The sequence below is a fragment of the Nerophis lumbriciformis genome, linkage group LG20 (genome assembly GCF_033978685.3).
Source record: "Nerophis lumbriciformis linkage group LG20, RoL_Nlum_v2.1, whole genome shotgun sequence".
NCBI lineage: Eukaryota > Metazoa > Chordata > Actinopteri > Syngnathiformes > Syngnathidae > Nerophis > Nerophis lumbriciformis.
In genome coordinates, this window is record NC_084567.2 from 9,899,826 (window position 1) to 9,915,000 (window position 15,175).

General features: G+C 39.9%; 1 protein-coding gene across 2 annotated transcripts in view; it reads left to right on the top strand.

Moving 5' to 3' along the window:
- Positions 1–15,175, top strand: part of npffr2a (neuropeptide FF receptor 2a) — a 214,176-nt gene that overhangs the window by 72,266 nt on the left and 126,735 nt on the right. The window contains exons 1-2 of one of the 2 annotated variants that reach the window (XM_061980412.1): positions 9,380–9,420; positions 9,551–9,630. The exons of the other annotated variant lie outside the window; for it this stretch is intronic. The gene's annotated coding sequence lies outside the window, so the exon portion shown is untranslated. Of the gene's footprint in view, positions 1–9,379; positions 9,421–9,550; positions 9,631–15,175 lie in introns of those variants that run through there. 2 annotated transcript variants of the gene reach the window in all.

Below are 15,175 nucleotides of genomic sequence, written 5' to 3' on the forward strand. Positions count from 1 at the left end.
AAGTTTCTTCTCTTCTCTCTCCTGTTCTTCTTTGTTCTGTTCTGTTCACAGTAATCACTTTTGGTATGTCACACCTGGTTTGTAGGCAGGGAAGACCAGACCATGTGGTGCAATCCATGGGGCAACCAGCCCTTGACTCACACATGACAGCCACCATCATGCCAGCTCCCTGGCCCAACACACCAAACCTTGCCCTTTTCCCCTGGGAGATCAGGGTTCAATTCCCAGCATCAACAAACCCCGATGTAGTAGCCTAAAAGTCAGCATTACAGTGTGATTTTTGCATCAGTTAAGGCTTGACCTCTGACATCAAAGACCGTTGTCTATCAATGAACTTATGTGCAGCTTCACAACTCGACTAAGCCAGTCAGCAGGGTACAGCAGCCATGGGATGAGGCCGATCATGGAAAAGTATGAGGAGGAGACAAATACATGAGTAAAATTGACTGTAAAATAAGTGTTTAATATTTTTTAAATTGTCTGTCACTAATCCACACATCACCTCAGTATGCATTAACCTGGTCACTCTGCATCAACCAGGCCTTGAACTCACAACTTCAAACTGTATCCCTAGATCACCTGACTTGTAACAAACTTTCAAAAGCTTTTGTCCAGTGAGTCGTATAGCTCACTTAGATGCCCCAGAAAGAGGGGTTATATCCTTGCTGCAGGGACCCCCTTGCTAGTTCTTTGCTGTGTGTCATTTCCTCCTGAAGAAGGCAGTAGTGTAACTAAACTAAATAAACACAATTATAACTGCTGCGCAGCGATGGGTCGGGTCCGGGCGATTTTTGGCAAATTAAGGCAATTCTGAGCAACAAACAGGAGAACAGGAAGGCAAGACATTTGACAATATAATGTTCCTTTTGCACCAGTTGAGGCTAAAATCCACAACAATAGAACCAAAGACTGTGGTCTATCATGCTGAGCTAATTGGCAAGTGACAATTCAACAGTGGCTTCACAAATTGATTAAGCCATTCACTGTTGTGCATGCAGATTTGAAACCACTGTAAATATATCAGTTATCAAGACAAAAATCTGAAAATACACATATTGCATCTAGACAGAATGGATTGGTAATTTGATTTTTTAATTGATTCGATTTGCTCCATAAGTTAATAACTGATGTTTAATCTATCATGACTCTAAAGTGTATATGTTTGCTTCACAAAGACCATCTGGCATTTTCATGAGCTGTCATCACCACCTTTGTCAGGGCTTGAACCCAGATTCTTTGGCACCAAGAACCAGCTCCTAAATCGCTGAGCTATTTCTCAAACAGAATCCCTAGCCAGACAGCAGTTGTCAAGGCAGATTTCAAAAATGGTCCTTCTAGTCAAAGCTAATCTTTGCCTGAGTCAACAAGATTTGCTGATGAAGATCTTGCTTTCTTATAATTAATGGTTGTGGAAATAAATTGGTAACAGAACATTTCAGTTATAGGACTGCCATTATTTGTATGTCTGATCAGAAGGTGTAAGGTAATAGACTAATATGGTTGACCTGACCCGAGTCCATGGTTCTCGCCCGGAAAAGGGTGGAGTGCCATCTCCGGGTTGGGGAGGAGATCTTGCCCCAAGTGGAGGAGTTCAAGTACCTCGGAGTCTTGTTCACGAGTGAGGGAAGAGTGGATCGTGAGATCGACAGGCGGATCGGTGCGGCATCTTCAGTAATGCGGACGCTGTATCGATCCGTTGTGGTGAAGAAGGAGCTGAGCCGGAAGGCAAAGCTCTCAATTTACCGGTCGATCTACGTTCCCATCCTCACCTATGGTCATTAGCTTTGGGTTATGACCGAAAGGACAAGATCACGGGTACAAGCGGCCGAAATGAGTTTCCTCCGCCGGGTGGCGGGGCTCTCCCTTAGAGATAGGGTGAGAAGCTCTGCCTTCCGGGGGGAGCTCAAAGTAAAGCCGCTGCTCCTCCACATCGAGAGGAGCCAGATGAGGTGGTTCGGGCATCTGGTCAGGATGCCACCCGAACGCCTCCCTAGGGAGGTGTTTAGGGCACGTCCGACCGGTAGGAGGCCGCGGTGAAGACCCAGGACACGTTGGGAAGACTATGTCTCCCGGCTGGCCTGGGAACGCCTCTGGGTTCCACAGGAAGAGCTGGACGAAGTGGCTGGGGAGAGGGAAGTCTGGGCTTCCCTGCTTAGGTTGCTGCCCCCGCGACCCGACCTTGGATAAGCGGAAGAAGATGGATGGATGGATGGTTGACCTGATGACTGAAGGCAGCCAGCTGGTTAGCTCAGTCGCTATTGCCAGTGACTTTAGACTGGGTGGCAGGTGTTCAAATCCCAAGATGGGCAATTATGTTACAGTTTGATCAACAGGATCTGGGGAAGAAGAGCTTGCTTTAAAATAAACAAAAACATTGTATATGAAAAGTATGTGTATCAGTAGTCACAAGGAAATGGATTTTGCACCATTATTGGCAAATGTTATCAGGAAGTATGTCCCTGGTGACACAAGATCTTACCCATGCTTTCAACAATCTCTGAAGAACTCTTTCTTCCAAAAACGGTTCTCTGGATCAAAATAGTTCTTACTGGAACCCTTAGTGTTAGTGAGAATCCTTTTTAAAACCAATTATTCAGAAAAGGGGTTTTAAAGGGTTCTCTGGATCAAAATGGTTCTTACTGGAACCATTAGCGTTACCAAGAACCCTTGAAAAACCCTTTCTTCGGGAAAGGGTTTTTCAGAAGCAAATGGTTCCAGTTAGAACCTCAGCCCTTGTAGAAGAACCCTTTTGGAACCCTTATTTCTAAGAGTGTACACATCACACTGATCGTGTCCGAATAGAGGCCAACGTGTCAATATTCCCCGCCCGCAGCACTCGTGCAGCCTCGGATCCTGTCGCTGCCAACGCCGTGCTTGAGTGTCGACAAGTCACAATGATATCGTGTTGCTAGACACTAACACTTCTTTTTAGTGGACAGTGAATCTGCACTGCCAATGCAAGCTGCACACAGACTACTCTGCTGTTTTGGCGAGATCCTCGCACTTGCAACTTCTTCAGATGAAGTGTGAAGTCCACACGAATGCTCTCTTGCACTAAAGCATCCTGCAGAGCGAAAGCGTCCTCACCCATGGGACATGTCACACCTTCTTTCTTTTATAGCTTGAAGATTTCTTTTCTCCACCGCCAGTTCTGTTCCCTCTTTTTCGTCCGCTGTCGTCACGTTCGTAACTGCTCGCTCCATACAAATTCCACGTGGCTGTGAGTCACGCCGTCAATGCAATGCGCCGCAGAGTCGTTAACTACACTTCCCTCGCATGTCGCTCAGCCAACACCTTCTGTTTGCCCCCATTTTTCTCTCTCTCTCTTACACAGTCAGACAGCGGGTTTGTACAGGTCGCACACATTCAATGTGCAGCCCATCCACCATCAAGAAAAACATTTTTTTTTAGTCATACTCGCCGGGATCATTTAGTTTGAAAACGTTGGGAAATTAAATATTGAGAGTATTGCTCAATAAAGTTAACCGCAAAAGTAAAACTAGCAAAATGTCCATTCCGATTCATTCAGAGATCTTTGCGACTATTATCAACCATCAAACACCGTATCCAATTTAAAATAATTGTCCTCTCTTTTTCAAAGCTATCCATAACCTCTCTCCGTCATATTTCTCTGACCTGCTCTATGTCGCCATGCCCTCACGTTACCTAAGATCCTCTTCATCCATCCATCTCACTGTCCAATTATATAAACTGTCCACCATGGGTGCCTGAGCTTTCAGCCGCTCATCCCCTCATCTATGGAACTCATTACCTCCAGACCTTTCTAACATAGACTCAATGGGCCCCATTCAGCAATAAGTTCCAAACGTTTCGTCTTATCTTTTTTTCCTTAGTGATTTCCTAAGAGGAGTCCATTCAAATTCATGACGTGTTCTTAAACGGCCAAATTGTTCCCACCTGCTGTTCTTAAGTTGCTGAATGCCAAATGGTTAGCGCGTCCGTGTCGATCATAATTTGCATATAAACACGCCCTTATTTCCCCAATATGCATATGTAAACACCCTTAAAGGCCTACTGAAATGCGATTTTCTTATTTAAACGGGGATAGCAGGTCCATTCTATGTGTCATACTTGATCATTTCGTGATATTGCCATATTTTTGCTGAAAGGATTTAGTAGAAAACATCGACGATAAAGTTCGCAACTTTTGGTCGCTGATAAAAAAGCCTTGCCTGTACTTGAAGTAGCAGACGAGTAGCCTGACGTCACAGGTTGTGGAGCTCCTCACATCCGCACATTGTTTACAATCATGGCCACCAGCAGCGAGAGCGATTCGGACCGAGAAAGCAACGATTTCCCCATTATTTTGAGCGAGGATGAAAGATTCGTGGATGAAGAACGTGAGAGTGAAGAACTAGAGGGCAGTGGGAGCGATTCAGATAGGGAAGATGCTGTGAGAGGCGAGTGGGACCTGATATTCAGCTGGGAATGACTAAAACAGTAAATAAACACAAGACATATATATACTCTATTAGCCACAACACAACCAGGCTTATATTTAATATGCCACAAATTAATCCCGCATAACAAACACCTCCCCCCTCTCGTCCATATAACCCGCCAATACAACTAAAACACCTGCACAACAAACTCAATCCCACAGCCCAAAGTACCGTTCACCTCCCCAAAGTTCATACAGCACATATAATTCCCCAAAGTCTCCAAAGTTACGTACGTGACATGCACATTGCGGCACACACGTACGGGCAAGCGATCAAATGTTTGGAAGCCGCAGCTGCATGCATACTCACGGTACCACGTCTGCGCATCTAACTCAAAGTCCTCCTGGTAAGAGTCTCTGTTGTCCCAGTTCTCCACAGGCCAATGGTTAAGCTTTACTGTCATCTTCCAGGAATGTAAACAACGAAACACCGGCTGTGTTTGTGTTGCTGCAGTCGGCCGCAATACACCGCTTCCCACCTACAGCTTTCTTCTTTGCTGTCTCCATTGTTCATTGAACAAATTGCAAAAGATTCACCAACACAGATGTCCAGAATACTGTGGAATTTTGCGATGAAAACAGACGACTTAATAGCTGGCCACCATGCTGTCCCAAAATGTCCTCCACAATCCGTGACGTCACGCGCTGACGTCATCACACCGAGACGTTTTCAGCAGGATATTTCGCGCAAAATTTAAAATTGCACTTTAGTGTGTTGCAATGTTAAGATTTCATCATTGATATATAAACTATCAGACTGCGTGGTCGGTAGTAGTGGCTTTCAGTAGGCTTTTAAGAAAGGGGGGACAGCTGAGGTAGCCTAAAGCGTTCAAATAAATATTTGTCACTTCGGGCAAATACGTCTACAGGCCGTGAAATATGCGCTTCCTCCCCAGGGCACGATCTGCGGCATCTTGCAGTAGCAGCAAAAGCATTGCCATTGTGTGAGTTGTGTTGCAACAGGGTGTGAGAGGCCTGTTGGTTGTTTAAAGAGTCACCAATCACTAAATCAACGCCCCGGTAATTGATGATTGTGTGTGTGTGTGTGTGTGTGTGTGTGTGTGTGTGTGTGTGTGTGTGTGTGTGTGTGTGTGTGCGTGCGTGCGTGCGTACACGCACACGATATTTTGAAATGTCTATATATTGCTTATTTTGCTATCTATCTATCTATCTATCTATCTATCTGTCTGTCTGTCTGTCTGTCTGTCTGTCTGTCTGTCTGTCTGTCTGTCCGTCCGTCCGTCCGTCCGTCCGTCCGTCCGTCCGTCCGTCCGTCTGTCTGTCTGTCTATCTATCTATATGCCAGCTATAGATAGATAGATAGATAGTCTATCTAATCTATAGTGCTCTGGGGCACTCGTAGATTTTGTTCTTACCTACGAACAAATCCCAGCTAAGAAAACATTGGTGAATTCAAAAATCTCCTTAAAAACTTCGTAAGTGGGCCTAAGAACAAAATGTTTTCTTAAGAACGGTTGCTGAATGGGGCTCACTATCCCTCTTTAAATCAAGACTCAAAACACACTTATTCCTGACCAGGGGCGCCGAAAAGGGGGGGTAAAGGAGACGGATTCTAGGGGCCCATGATGGAGGGGGGCCCAGAGAGGCCCCTAATGATGATGAAATTATAATACAAAAAAAATAATGACACTGTGTTGGGGGCCCTGTAAAGATTCTTTTCATGGGGCCCAAAATCCCTAGCGGCGCCCCTGTTCCTGACTGCTTATTCACTGTACATCTTATCCATCTTTGTTGTTGTTGTTTTTATGCAATTTATTTTAATGTTTTGATTTTGTACGGTGTCCTTGAGTGCCCAGAAAGGCGCCTTATAAGTAAAATGTATTATTATTATTATTATTATTATTATTAGTATTATTATTATTATTAGGGGGTTTGCTGAGGTATGGTGGTGCGGGGGATTGTCAAATGTTCGGTTTATCCATCCATCCATCCATTTTCTACCGCTTGTCCCTTTTGGGATCGCGGGGGGTGCTGGAGCCTATCTCAGCTGCATTCGGGCAGAAGGCGGGGTACACCCTGGACAAGTCGCCCCCTCATCGCAGGGCCAACACAGATAGACAGACAACATTCACACTCACATTCACACAATTTAGTGTTGCCAATCAACCTATTCAAATCAAAATCAAATCTAACTTTATTTATAAAGCACTTTTCATACATAAAAGAAATGCAACGCCAAGTGCTTTACAGACTTGAAAATAATAGCTGGGTAGAGTAACCGCAAATGGTGCTCAAGTAAGAGTACCGTTCCATTAGAGCACAGGTGTCAAACTCAAGGCCTGCGAAAGCCTGGAAATAATATGCCTTAATTTTTCTTACTAAATATATTTGTTCTTTCCCTTTGACATAAAAAATCATGTACTGCATGCAGTTGCATATCTTTTAAAATTCAATATTATCAAAATCTAAATATTATATTATCATATATTTGTATATATTTATTTAAATATAGATAAATACTGTACTTAAATATTTGCTTGACTTATGATTTCAAAACAAATTATCAATCAAATTTTACACTGTAAAATTGACAATAGATTTAACGGTTAAATTCCACGGACTGAGTTTTTTACCATAAAATCAGCTTTAATACTGTTTTTTCCATATACAGTAAGACACTAAACCATTAAAAAACAAAACATTAAAACAAGATTTTACAGTAAAAAACAAACAAACTGGCAGCTCTGTTGCTTGAATTTTACCACTAAAAACAGTGGTATTGTTTTTTCATTCCATATATTCAATTTTTTATATGCTGTAAAAACCCACTGATTTTACTGTAACATTCTGGTGACTGAGCTGCCAGTTTTTAAAGTAAAATTTTTTATTTTTTTTTGCAGCTTATTTAAAAATATATATTGTTAATGTATTATATAAATATATACATGCATATTCATATATTACTCCTCTGACGGCCTCCATAACTGCGATTTGGTCCTCAATGAAAACAAGTTTGACACCACTGCTTTAGAATAATACATACTTGCCAACCCTCCCGAATTTTCCGGGAGACGCCCGAAATTCAGCGCCTCTCCCGAAAACCTCCCGGGACAAATATTCTCCCGAAAATCTCCCGATTTTCAGCCGGAGCTGGAGGCCACGCCCCCTCCAGCTCCATGCGGACCTGAGTGAGGACAGCCTTTTCTTTATGACAACAGGGTGACAAGAACTAAATCATCCAGACTAGAGATACATTGTATTATTATGTTTATCTTACCTAAAAATAAATATATTTATTAATTTTTTTTAAATAAATAATTTTTTTTTACTATATTTTGCTAAAAACATAAAAAATAATTGTATTTTTTTTTTCTGACTCCTTATTACATCCAGCCATAGAATTATACATTAAAATAAACATATTTGAAATCATTAATTTTAAATGATCATAATAATTCCTTTAAAATGACCATATTTAATTATTAAAATAATTACTTGTTTATCAACAACTTTAGCATTTTATTCATTACATTTTTGAAGCTCTCAGAAGCCAAGTTATGTTATATTCCTTAAGATTTATTTATGCAAGTTTGAAGTATCAATTATCTAAACAGTTTTGTTTGCATACTTTCAGGATGTAGATATATATATATATATATATATATATATATATATATATATATATATATATATATATATATATATATATATATATATATCTACATCCTGAAAGTATGCAAATATATATATATATATATATATATATATATATATATATATATATATATATATATCCATCCATCCATCCATCCATCCATTTTCTACCGCTTATTCCCTTTGGGGTCGCGGGGGGCGCTGGAGCCTATCTCAGCTACAATCGGGCGGAAGGCGGGGTACACCCTGGACAAGTCGCCACCTCATCGCAGGGCCAACACAGATAGACAGACAACATTCACACTCACATTCACACACTAGGGCCAATTTAGTGTTGCCAATCAACTTATCCCCAGGTGCATGTCTTTGGAAGTGGGAGGAAGCCGGAGTACCCGGAGGGAACCCACGCAGTCACGGGGAGAACATGCAAACTCCACACAGAAAAATCCCGAGCCCGGGATTGAACCCAAGACTACTCAGGACCTTCGTATTGTGAGGCAGATGCACTAACCCCTCTGCCACCGTGATATACATATATACATACATATATATATATATATATGTATGTATATATGTATATGTACGTATGTATAAAATACTTGACTTGGTGAATTCTAGCTGTCAATATACTCCTCCCCTCTTAACCACGCCCCCGTCCCGACCACGCCCCCCACCCCCACCCCCCACACCTCCCGAAATCGGAGGTCTCAAGGTTGGCAAGTATGGAATAATATGACTAAAGTAAAAGTAAAAAGTAGTCATCAAAATAATTACTTGAGTAAGAGTAGGTAAGTATTTCGACAAAAAAACTACTCAAGTATTTAGTAACTTGTGAGTTTATTTAGTAGTTATTTTTAATGATTCTTGGACTACAATTGTAGTTGGATTGTGTACGGTGTGTGTAAAACAGAATTCATTTATAATTTACTTCAACATGTTTTCTCTAGCTAGTGGATTATTGCCGGCTGGAATGTGAACATTTCTACTGACAAAGAGCATGATATAAATGTTCTTTTTACGAGTTTGAAAGTAATAATTGAATATTTTTTTGCTGCTTTGTCTGACGTCATGCCACTTTTCACAGTCAGCACGTTTCTATGTACTAAATTAGTATGATTTGTCAAATAATTTCGTTTCTTCTACTTTCCCAGCGACATTTGAAGTTTTTGTTTCCATGCTTTTATCGCGAAGGTGACTGATGGCCATGTGCAATGTGCCTCTTGTACACTAGGGGGAGATTGTGGTCATTTCAGCTTGTTTAGCTACGCTTGATGTAAATACAGTAGAAGAAAATGCTACATGCTAATAACTAGTAACTTAAAAGCTACGGATTTAACAGATAAGTACAACTTTTTAACGTCTTTGGTAATGTTTTTACTGTGTTTAAATGACACATGTGGTCATTAGGATCATTAGAGACATACAAAAAGGTCGTTTTTGTTCAGTTAACTGATTTAGGATGTTTCTGTTCAGCAGTTGTCTCAAACAGCCGGGATGTGCTGACGTCATGTAATTTAAACGTCTTCTTTGGGAACATTCTGACACTTAAACAAGTAAGTAAGTTTATCATATACTTTAAAAATACTGACCTATTCCAGCTTCCTATAGCTGTACTTTGTGCTCGTTTGATTGGTGAAATGGAATAAAACGTCAGTACTGCTCACGTTGGATTGGCGAAACAAAGTCACGTGACCGTGTCTGCCGGAAGCAGGTTCGCTGACATTAGAATACATCTTTGCAAGCCTTAATCGATTATTATAAATAATTGTGATATAAATAAATGTGAATCGTTAATGATAAATAATTGTGATATAAATAAATGTGAATCGTTAATGATAAATAATTGTGATATAAGTAAATGTGAATCGATAATGATAAATGATTGTGATATAGATATATATATATATATAGTCAGTCATCATCGGCGGTCACTTGAACGAGTATGACGATCCTCCTGGTAGGGGTGTATCCCTTTATGGAGGATGCCTGTGCGTGACTTTGTTTAACGTGGGGAGACTGGTGCACAGACAGTCGCCACACGATCCTTGACAGAATCGGGTCAGGGTCCAGTGGCATGGAGTCCAAGACGACTGGGGACCCTTTTCTGCTGCAGCCTTCCTCCGCCATCCAGCCGTTGTGGTAGTTCTTAAATCTACCGTCTTCCGCCTGCTCCGCCGTTGAGGTCTTCACCGTATCCTTGGCTAGGGGGCAGTCAGGTACTAGGCCTTTTCCAAGGGCCAAAGATCAGAATGAAACGCAATGTAACGGAGTAAAAGTAACGCTTCTTCTTCTTCTCAAAAAAACTCAAGTAAAAGTAAAAAGTATGTTACTATACCACTCTGAAAAGTACAATTTATCCAAAAAGTTACTCAAGTAAATGTAACGGAGTAAATGTAGCTTGCTACCACCCACCTCTGCCGATGACACACACACACACACACACTCACACACACACACACACACACACACACACACACACACACACACACACACACACACACACACACACACACACACACACACACACACACACACACACATTCTTGTATTTGTTACCTTCTTGAGACCTCCGAAAAAAATGCCTAACTCTTTAGGACCACCCTTTCTAGATATATAAAGATTTTTTATTTTTTTTACAACATTAATAATATATACAAACTATGCAAATATTAAGAAAAATGAGTTGGAATTTCATATGAAAAAGGTCACAATTTCACAAGAAAAACTTAGAATTTTGGCAGTATTATAATAAAAGTCGTCATTTTACTCAACGCAAGTCAGAATTTTACAAGAAAAGACAAAAGTTGGAATTTTACTCAATAACAGTCGCAATTTTGCAAGAAAAGCTTAACATTTTGGCAATTTTATGAAAAGAGTCGTAATTTTACTCGACAAAAGTCACAATTTTATCAGAAAACCTAAAATTTTTGGCAATATTATAATAATAATCGGAATTTTACTTGGCAAAATTATGACAACAGTCATAATTTTACTCAAAAAAGTCACTATTTTACCAGAACAACAAAAAGATTGTCAATATTGTGCTAAAAGTCAGAATTTTATATGACAAATGAAGTAATAATTTTACATTAAAAAAGTAATAATTTTACGAGAACATATTGCAATATTACAGAAACAGAAAGAAAATGAGAATTTGTTCCCACTTTTATAAGAAAGAAGTCGACACATTGTGAGAAAAAGACTGCTTTTAATAAAAACATTTTTTTTTTTGCTTGTAATTGGTTTTTAATCTTCGTTATTTACTTCAAGTTATTACATATTTATATATTTTTTTTAAATGAATTTTGGCCAAAGGGGGCGCATTTCAATTTCTTATACACACTTGTTATTTCATATGTTGACCAGACGGGGAGCACTTTTAAAACTGACACACAGTCAATTTGAAACCCTAATTTTGATAGATGTCACCAAATGAGACATTCTCTAATAGATGCAATGGTTTTCCGTATTGGGACCATCATTTCGGTCCTATCTTGTTCACCGGTCCTCATATTGAAGGTACCTTTCCTTGTTGATGTCTCAAGAATGTTAGAAATACAAAAACACACACACACACACACATGAACAAATGAATGCATGGCTGAGTACAGAGGTGCCAGGTGAGTAAACACTATCACAGGAGCCATCGGCACCAGGAAGTCATCAGACCATGGTCACCAGGACGCTGACACAAAGCGCCCTCACAGCATGGCCGATAACCCCTGATGAAGATGGCTCCCTCTGAGGAACGTTGGAAAGTAAAAATTATGTAGCCTTTAAAATAGTACAGTAAGAACCTTGAGTAGAAATAAAGGATAAATGACAAGTAAATTAAATATACAGTAACTATATAATAAATAAATAGAACAAAATAAAATCTTGCATAACTAATGAGACAAAAAGTAAAGTATGAATGACTTCAATAACATTAATAAAAGCCAAATCATAAAGGTGGACTTTTAATTTTAATTTTAATTTTTTTTATTCTCACAGCAATTTTTCCCATAAATTTAAATGTCTTTGCATACATTAACACTGATCCAACATATTGTAGTGAACAGTTCAATTATGTCACCAAAGGAGATTAAAGTAACGCCAATTTTAGTTAACCTAACAGACTTCATAATGTTTCTCGTCTGCCATCCAGAGGTGGGCAGAGTAGCCGAAAATATGTGGTCAATTGAGTACTGTTACTTAACAGTAATATACATGAAGTGGAATTAAAGAGTAGTCATCCAAATACTGACTTATATATATATATATATACAGTATATACAGTTGCGATGAGGTGGCGACTTGTCCAGGGTGTACCCCGCCTTCCGCCCGATTGTAGCTGAGATAGGCTCCAGCGCCCCCCGCCACCCCAAAAGGGAATAAGCGGTAGAAAATGGATGGATGGAGTATATACAGTTGTGGTCAAACGTTTACATACACTTGTAAAGAACATAATGTCATAGCTGTCTTAGGTTTCCAATAATTTCTACAACTCTTGTTTTTTTGTGATAGAGTGATTGGAGCACATACTTGTTGGTCACAAAAAAACATTCATAAAGTTTGGTTCTTTTATGAATTTATTATGGGTCTACTGAAAATGTGAGCAAATCTGCTGGGTCAAAAGTATACATACAGCAATGTTAATATTTGCTTACATGTCACTTGGCAAGTTTCACTGCAATAAGGTGCTTTTGGTAGCCATCCACAAGCTTCTGCTTGAATTTTCGACCACTCTTCTTTACAAAATTGGTGCAGTTCAGCTAAATTTGTTGGTTTTCTGACATGGACTTGTTTCTTCAGCATTGTCCACACGTTTAAGTCAGGACTTTAGGAAGGCCATTCTAAAACCTTCATTCTAGCCTGATTTAGCCATTCCTTTACCACTTTTGACGTGTGTTTGGGGTCATTGTCCTGTTGGAACACCCAACTGCGCCCAAGGCCCAACGTCCGGGCTGATGATTTTAGGTTGCCCTGAAGAATTTGGAGGTAATCCTCCTATTTCATTGTCCCATTTACTCTCTGTAAAGCACCAGTTCCATTGGCAGCAAAACAGGCCTAGAGCATAATACTACCACCACCACACTTGACGGTAGGGATGGTGTTCCTGGGATTAAAGGCGTCACCGTTTCCCCTCCAAACATATTGCTGGGTATTGTGGCCAAACAGCTCAATTTTTGTTTCATCTGACATCACATGGACAAAGATAAGACCTTCTGGAGGAAAGTTCTGTGGCTTTGTTTGTTTGTTGGCTCTCATAAATACTGCAGTGAGTAAAATTCAGTGATGGAGTGGGGGGAAAAAAAAGCAAACGTTGTGATGCGTTTCTGAAATAATGCTTAAAATGATCAAAATAAATATTAAATGTTATTATGAACGTGCCACATTACATATATACCTACATAATGCATATTAAACCCTAATGGAGGTGTTTGGAAGTATTTTAAGGGATTTATAGGCAGAATGGAGTGGCTCTTATAGGCTCTATTGTAAGCAGACTTTTGATCGCATTTATTAAATATTTAGAATGCATTAAAAAAATACATCCATCTTCATGTTTCTCATTCTGTGTCATGTCTGTGTGATCATGTTTTGTTTTAGTCATGTTCGGTTTTGTTTTTGGACTTTTTGTGCACTTTTGTTTTGTCACCATAGCAACCATTAGTTTTCACCTGTCACGTCACGCACCTGTTTCACGTTTTGAGTCATGCACCTGCTTTCACTAATCATGTCTATGGTATTTAAGTTCATTGTTTTCAGTTTGTGGTTCTGACGACATCCCACATTTATGCTCTGCACATTCCTGACACTTTTTTCATGTCCATCGTTCATGCTGCTCCTTTTGTCCATGCCAAGTAAGTTTTGTTTATTAATGCCACAGTTAGTGTTTTTTGTTGTTCATAGTTTCTGCCATTGTGCAAGTATTTGTTTTCATAGCCAAGTTGTTTCTCCGCCACTGTGCGCGCTTTTTGTTTGTACTTTTTTTTTATTAAATTAAATAAATCATGTATTTACATTCCCGTCTCGCCCGAGCCAACTTTCCGTTGCATCCCGGAAAAGCAAACACCAAGGACCAAGTCATGATATTCTGATTGTAAACGATTGGCAAAATTCCCCAAAAAGTGCATTTCCCCTCTAAGGAGTGCGACAGAAGGACACAAACAACACTAGCATAGCTATGTTAGCTACATGCTAACTCGAAACTCAAATTTTAACATCAAGCTAGTCTAGAATATAGCTGGTAGGCCGACAAGTGACATTTTTTTTTCCTGGAAGTGAAAATCAGTGGTGATCAACCTAGCCAAGATGGCTGTGGTACAGCAAGCAGTGTGCGAACTATCCGAGTGCAAAATAGGCTTAAATCTTCCTGCAAAAAGCATATACGAGCAACAAAAATCCAACTATGCAATGGTATAGATCATACTTGCCAACCTTGAGACCTCCAATTTCGGGAGGTGGGGGGGTGGGTGCGGGGGGCATGGTTAAGAGGGGAGGAGTATATTTACAGCTAGAATTCACCAAGTCAAGTATTTCATACAGGGGCGCCAATTGGGGGGGTAAAGGAGACGGATTCTAGGGGCCCATGATGGAGGGGGGCCCAGAGAGGCCCCTAATGATGATGAAATTATAATACAGAAAAAATAATGACACTGTGTTGGGGGCCCTGTAAAGATTTGTTTCATGGGGCTCAAAATCCCTAGCGGCGCCCCTGATTTCATATATATATATATATATATTCAGGTAAAAGCCAGTAAATTAGAATATTTTGAAAAACTTGATTTATTTCAGTAATTGCATTCAAAAGGTGTAACTTGTACATTATATTTATTCATTGCACACAGACTGATGCATTCAAATGTTTATTTCATTTAATTTTGATGATTTGAAGTGGCAACAAATGAAAATCCAAAATTCCGTGTGTCACAAAATTAGAATATTACTTAAGGCTAATACAAAAAAGGGATTTTTAGAAATGTTGGCCAACTGAAAAGTATGAAAATGAAAAATATGAGCATGTACAATACTCAATACTTGGTTGGAGCTCCTTTTGCCTCAATTACTGCGTTAATGCGGCGTGGCATGGAGTCGATGAGTTTCTGGCACTGC